The sequence below is a fragment of the Mytilus californianus genome, unplaced genomic scaffold (genome assembly GCF_021869535.1).
Source record: "Mytilus californianus isolate M0D057914Y unplaced genomic scaffold, xbMytCali1.0.p SCAF_8, whole genome shotgun sequence".
NCBI classification, from domain to species: Eukaryota; Metazoa; Mollusca; class Bivalvia; order Mytilida; family Mytilidae; genus Mytilus; species Mytilus californianus.
Window position 1 is genome coordinate 113,863,215 of NW_026262734.1, and position 7,239 is coordinate 113,870,453.

At 32.2% G+C, this 7,239-nt stretch overlaps 1 long non-coding RNA gene across 1 annotated transcript; it reads left to right on the forward strand.

Annotated features, from left to right (window-relative positions):
• The first annotated feature begins 402 nt into the window (after positions 1-402).
• LOC127711250 (uncharacterized) lies at positions 403-5,338 on the forward strand. The gene is made up of 3 exons (XR_007986617.1): positions 403-811; positions 3,037-3,129; positions 5,186-5,338. It is a non-coding gene; the product is annotated as an uncharacterized LOC127711250 (long non-coding RNA).
• Positions 5,339-7,239: the final 1,901 nt, after the last annotated feature.

Genomic DNA, 7,239 nt, shown 5'->3' on the forward strand with positions numbered 1-7,239 from the left:
TCATAAATTTCAAAAACATATAAAGAATTAGGGGTGACGCTAAATTCTACAATAAACTATACAGCCTTTTCTTCTTCTGTGTATCATTGTGTGTTGTTTTCCCCATACAAATTTAAAAATCAACGAGTATTGAAAACGAAAACACATAATTTCCTATAGATTTAGATTAACAAGCAAAATAGGTCAGTGTAGGTAAACAAATTCCTGAAAAGCATTATATATATTTTAATTGATTGGTGTTAAACGCCACTTTCAGCACTAGTATGACTTTTGTCATGATTGTGCTATTTCCTGGAGGTCTGTGTATATTGTTGGAGGAAGTTGGAGAGCCATGAGAGAACCACCAAACCTTTGCTAGTAAAACTGACAATCCTAGACAATTAAGATTGGAGTATAACGCAGTGATGTTAAGGCAATTTCGATTAGATTTGGTCAGGGGCAGATAACCCCGCAGGTACCTCATTATGTATTCATATATTCATTAATGGCGGAGAGTACCTAAGCCGCGTCTATCGATAAAACTGTATGAAATCAAATTACATACATGCCTGTTAATTAAAAACAGGTATCCATATGGTGTAATTTGTTTACTGAAACACGAATATTGTATGTTTGTGCTTTAATTATTATGGTAAACGGTTGCAATAGCTGTTTTTTGTGCCAAGATTGTCGGCTTGTGGACACCGCCTCCTTTTGATGATCAACCAATCAGTAGACGATCGCCGTCGAACAAATGTTTGTAGTTTGCAGAATGGAAAGCACCTTGCAGCGGAAATTGTTTTCACTTCTACGTGAAAATCTAGCCAGAAAAGTAAGTGTAAGCCACCAAATATGTAAAATTTATGAAACATACGTTGCTTGTTTTGTTAATCATTCGCTTCAGAAGGCGAAAAACGTCACAGTATTAGATAAAACGAGTTCAGTGTTGGCAAGCATGTTACACACGTGGTCAAAACGAAACTAGACTGCAAAAAATATCTGAAATTTGAATAATTTATCACGTCCCGTCAGTAAATGAACAGAATATCGAATGAAACAAGTTCCCTGCATTATACCAAGAGCACATTCTCAACATTTACCCTGAAATTCATTTCTAATTTACGTTTTGCAGGTTTCCTGGTTGGGTACATCTGTAAATTATAACAAAGTTTGCTCAACCGTTGACTTCCGTCCGGAGCCCACGTTGCTGGAGCCATGATCCCTACCTTCAAATCATGGAGCCCCTAATTTGAAGCTTAGGCCACAAAAACTTGCTCAAAGGAACCCTGAACACGTTATTTGGAGCTCAGTCACATATGGTGTAACCCCCCCTCCCCCCAAACCAACCAACCAACCAAACCAATTCAAATGTGAAGTCCATAGTATAATATTTTCTGCCGAATGCTGACGGTATATTTCAACTTTGAATTTTATAGATCCCTACTTGGAAGTTAACAGCGTTAACGCCACCCCCTCCCCGATATCTGAAACATTAAAAACAGCCTATTATTTAGACTTATCGTGCACCGTGCGTCTTTCTCTGGAAAATGCCTGCACCGTGAATAAGTTATTTTTGAACCAGTATTTTTAAAATCCAGAACCAAGTCAGCAATATGACCAATTGCAAGTTTATATACTTGTTGGTTATAAAATACATGAGAACAATTTTGAACATGATAGTCCAAATAATATTATTTTTCTTGAAAGGCTTTGTTAATGATTTACTGTGACACTTCATATGACCGTCATTCTAAGGAATGAATCCCAGCAAAAAATTAAGGAAGCCTCTCATGACACAATAATAATAGACTTATTAATATCATGACTGCCCACGTTGACATATTCTTTTTAGATATGGTTATCATCAGTATTCAAATGAAAAAGAGCACTGCTTGCATGCTGATGATGTATTGCGTCACAGTACCCAAATTGCACCTATTTAGCAAATCTTACAAGTTTTCTAAGGCACTAAACAATTTGTATTTTTTTAAAGTATTTGACATTATGCACGTTTTTCTAATACATGTAGGTAAATATATTTAAATATTCACAAAACGTTTACAGTATATATATATCAACAGATGAAGTATTCACTGGAAAAGTATGCGATGTTCACAAAAAGTCATCTTTTAAAAATGAGCAAATAGAATATGTTATTCCATACGAGTATTAATTTTCTTAAAAATTGAATAGCAAGCATGGACTTAAATGTCAAATTGTTCTAAATATTATAAGAAATAAAACAAAACATCTGTTATTCGAATTTCAAGGATAGGAATTAAAGCATGGATGCATTTTGGGTACTCCTCATTACAGAATCATGGATTGTTTGGAGGTCGGTTTAAACCCATTTTTCTATGATCCAATATGGATTCAAAATTAAATTGGTGGAACTAAATAGTAAATAAGGATACATCTACAAAATAAACACAGAATGGAAACTTTTGTCTGGATCTTAAAAAAATGTATGTGAAAAAACTGTCAAAATAGGTGCAATTTGAGTACCTCGGCTCACGTTATATACAGTTACAACAGACATTGACAAGGCAGTAAATTATTGTACTATAAATTCAGAAGAATTGCGATTTATCCGATGAATATCGCAATTATAATTAACCTCACATTTTTATACGCCCGTTTACGGGGCGTATTATGGTATACCGTTGTCCGTCTGTCCGTCAGTCATCAACATGTCGGACATTAACTCAAAAATGCTTTAACAAATTTTCATGAAACTTTGGTGAAATGTAACATAAGCTCCTACACAATTTTTATATATTTAAGATTTTACTTTTTCGAGTTCTGGGATTTTATTCTTAAAAATTATTCATGATTTGTTCCTCTGTGTGCTGGTGTGTGCATGTTTTTTTGTGTGAAGGAAATCCAGATATCAATTCGGGGTTGGGTGGCAGACGTAATTTCTGTATTTGATATGTTATATTTATTCATGTATCGTGTTACGTTATGATGATGATGATTCATTGTAATTAATCTGCTCCTTATTTTAAAAAAAGCATCTGTATTTGTATTAAAAAAAATACTTTCTCTTATTTTTAGCTGACCTGTCAAATATAAGAAACAGAATGCTATTCCAGCTTTGATGAACTATAAAGTAATGGTTTGAATTTGAAAAGCTTTATTATTAGACAGGTAAATTGTATTTTTTCTTTTTGCTGGCTATTAAAACTGGTTATCCCTTGTTTTTGTATATCAAATCAATCTGCACCAAAATCTTTTACTACTACTAGTTAGAAGACCAAATCTATTAATATAAAGATAAGAAGATGTGGTATGACTGCAATTGGAAAACTATCCAACAGAGACCAAATGATGTAGATGAAAGCATCTATATATAGGTTGCTTTGCTGTCTTCAACAACAGTGGTGTCACAGTACAACATAAGAACAAACTGTAAAAGTTATTGAAATAGGCTTGACAATTAACTTGTCAGATCAACACGTATATGTTGCACAAAAAAAGGGCACAAAGTACTTGCAGTTACTAAAAGCTAGTTCAACGCTAATTACAACTTATAGAAAGGGCAAGTTTCTAAGACAAAAAGAATCGGTACACATTAATAATCCCATAATTAAATATTACCAACCATTTTACTATACAAATACAGGTGTTCAGATAATCTGACTGAAGCGATAAAGCTATATTATATATATAGTAATATATATATATATATATATATATATATTCTACTGGTATCCTGCTTCTGTTGCTTGGAGTTGGAAACAGTTATGTCATCAAATTACTAAAAAAAGCTATTTTACAGCTCAATTTTGTGTCCTCTTTACAGTCCACATTAAAGCAAATGTTACGAACAAAATGACGAATAGGAGAAAAGCTATGCAAGCCTTGCTTTTCTTCCTCTTTTATAATTTGTGCAAATAAATTTCTGTTGCCGTACAATGTAAGAATATTGTATGGTGTAAATTCAGAAATTATTGCAATTTTTTTTTAAGGCAACTTTGTGAGTATCAAAATAATAAGAAGTCACATTCTGATATCCAATACATATAACTGTAACTGTATTTTTCTAAATTAACAATAATTAATCTTGCATTTTTGTCCATTCTTCAAAAAATGCAATAATAAATGCACACAATAATTTCTGAATTTAATAACGTACATGTATCTTTACCAACAATAAACTTTATTAGGGCCCCGCCGAATGGCTGGTCGCCCTATAGTGATCAGTCTGTCCATCGGTCATGTGTCGGTCCATACGTAACAAATTGTGTCCGCTCTATATCTAGAGAACCGTTATGATTTCATACTTTATACTTGACATGTATATTAACCAACACCAGAGGGTGTGTCATAATTTTTGTACAACTTCTTAGGTCAAAGGTCAAGGTAAAAAACTTTGGTTTCAGATGACAACAACATGTCCTATGGTAAAGATACAAATTTTTTACCACACGTTATTCACAGCGGGGCACACAGAGATAGCTCCCATCTCAATGATGTCTAGTTTACACAGATATTATTAAAAATGTACTAAGCTTGATTGCTAAAAGTTCTTAGCTGTGGTTTAAGTGCATTACATATATTGATATTGCAGTATAGGTCCCTGCCTTATTCATGTCATATTTTACATTTGGGAAAGGAGATACAAAACAATGTAGTTAAACATAATATGGGTATTATGTTTTTCGGTCTGTGCATCCGTTCTTTCGTCCGTCAGTCTGTCACGCTTCAGATTTAAGTTTTTGGTCAAGGTAGTTTTTGCTGAAGTTGAAGTCCAATCAACTTGAAACTCAGTACACATGTTCCCTATGATATGACCTTTCTTATTTGAATGCCAAATGAAAGTTTTGACCCCAATTTCACAAACATAGAAAATAATAGTTCGAGTGGGGCATCCATGAACTATGGACACATTCTTGTTTAATTTATTACATAATACATCTAATAGGCTGCCTATAAGATGTATTATGTGTTAAATTTTAAAAGTAAATAAAAGTAGTGCACCTTATTAAAATGTGTACGACTAATGAGGAAATTAAATTCTTGTTCAAATGTTGAATGAACTTCAATGAAGACATTATTAAATTTAGGACATGTAGGACAGGGGAATTATTTTGTTAGCATTTTCACAGTAACTTGTTGAAGTTGAACTTTTGATCACTTTTCCCATGTTAAAAATTTCATTTAATATAATTATTATATATATATATGCATTTTCATATTTCAGGGATGATGACCTGCAGTGAGACAGCAGTAGAAAGTTACATATAGCTCATCATGACCATTATGAAAGATCAGATCAGATGAAAATTATGTTTAGAAAGCCACCAAATATGTCTATGAAAAGTAGAAAAAAGACAGCAATTCTATGTAAAGTACTTACCAGAAGCATTGGCTGTTTCAATACCAATGTCAGAGTTGGAATTTAGTGTTTTGATGCTGAGAGATATTAACTGGACAATTTAGCTTCTTTTTTATGTGTCATTGAAGTTTATGTTTACCATCTTAAAAAGCTTTTACCACAGTTAAAATGAGTTCTAAATACCATGAATACAGGCAGTTTGGAGATTTGTGAATTTTCCTACAATTGGAGTTTCAAAATGGATTTCATTTAAAAAAATTATTTATTTCATGGATGAAATTTGTCGTCTCTTTCATGAAATATTTGAAAAATCAGCAATATATTTTTAGCAATACCTAACCAAATGAGAGATCTACAGATAGACATATGAATTTCAGTTGAACTGTGAGGAAGGAAATATTCATTAATAAGACTTATATAAGTGTTTTTTTTTTTTTATGGCAATTACGGGAAAGATGAAGCAATTCGATTTAAACATGACTCATACCTACAGATATACATGAGATATAGGCAGACAATTTACTGATGCACCACTAATGGATATACATGTAATTATAAAACTAAGAAGATGTGGTACAATTGCCAATGAAACAACTCTCCACCAGATAACAAATAGTCATATTTTATAACCACTTACATTTCAATTTCATTTCATAACACAGCATACAGGTATACAAAAAGTTCAAACGCATAGAAAAAGTGTTTTTATTGCAATTGTTGTTGTTCATCTTATGGTCACATTGAGGTGGGCCTTCAATACTGAGCAAGACCACTGGAACAGCAACAGAATGTTTGAAAAAAGAAATCTGGTAATTTTCTTTGCTTGTATATATATCATGTAGCTGCCATTATGTACATGTACATACATGTATCTAGTTTTGTCTATATACTTGGAAATCAGAAAATTTTGCAATGTTTTCATTTCTTGTCTAAATTGAAATTGGTTATACGTTTTGCAAAAAAATCATGTAAATTTATTTAAATGATGGTATTATTTGTATCCAGCATTTTCTGAAACTGCAATAATTAATCTCGCATTTTTTGTTCTGGCATTGTTCAATAATTATAATTATCATGATTATCTTGATAATAAATTTACGCAAAAGTTTCTGAGTTTACAATAGTTATCAGGTTATATCTTTTTGAAGGATACCTAACTTGGAAACTTGTGAAGGAATATTTTCATAGTATTAGAGATTATTATATATAGTTTGTTTAGCAAAATATGTTGGGTATACATGTATGGCCATTAGACAGCATCCCCAACACAGACATAAATTGTTTTTTTCTAACTTTGAAATTGCGTACATGTTTGGTAATACAGCTAGAATTTAATATAAAATAAGAAGATGTGGTATAATTGCCAATGAAGTTTTGATTAACAATTACATGAATTAAGTCATTTTACTTTTTGTGATTGGGTCAGGTTAAGATTACCCACTGATTGTACCCTTGTCAATGATATGTGTAGGCAGTACTAGTATGTAGTTTTATTAGCATTTACATATTTTCATTTCCATGCTGACTATTTTTCCCTGTCACCTATGTGATGATTCATTCACTTGAAACTTTTGGATTGTTTACATGTATATGCAAAAATTGTGATTCAGTCAGTCATTTCTGTATATTTATATTTTATTTTATATATATATATATATATATATTTACCGGTACATAGAAATTATAAGTCCCCTACCGCACTCTGTTGTCCATCCGTCAGTCCGGCAAATCAGTTTTCCACACTTTTTTTCTTCGTGCTTTCTGATATTGATTTGATATTTGGTATATTGTTTTATCATGACAAGTTACAGATCAAGTTCAAATTTTGTTCCGGTCTGATAATTTTGTGCAGAGTTATGGTCCTTGGACTTAGAAAATTCACTCAAATATTCAGTTTTCCGCACTTTTTTTCATCATGC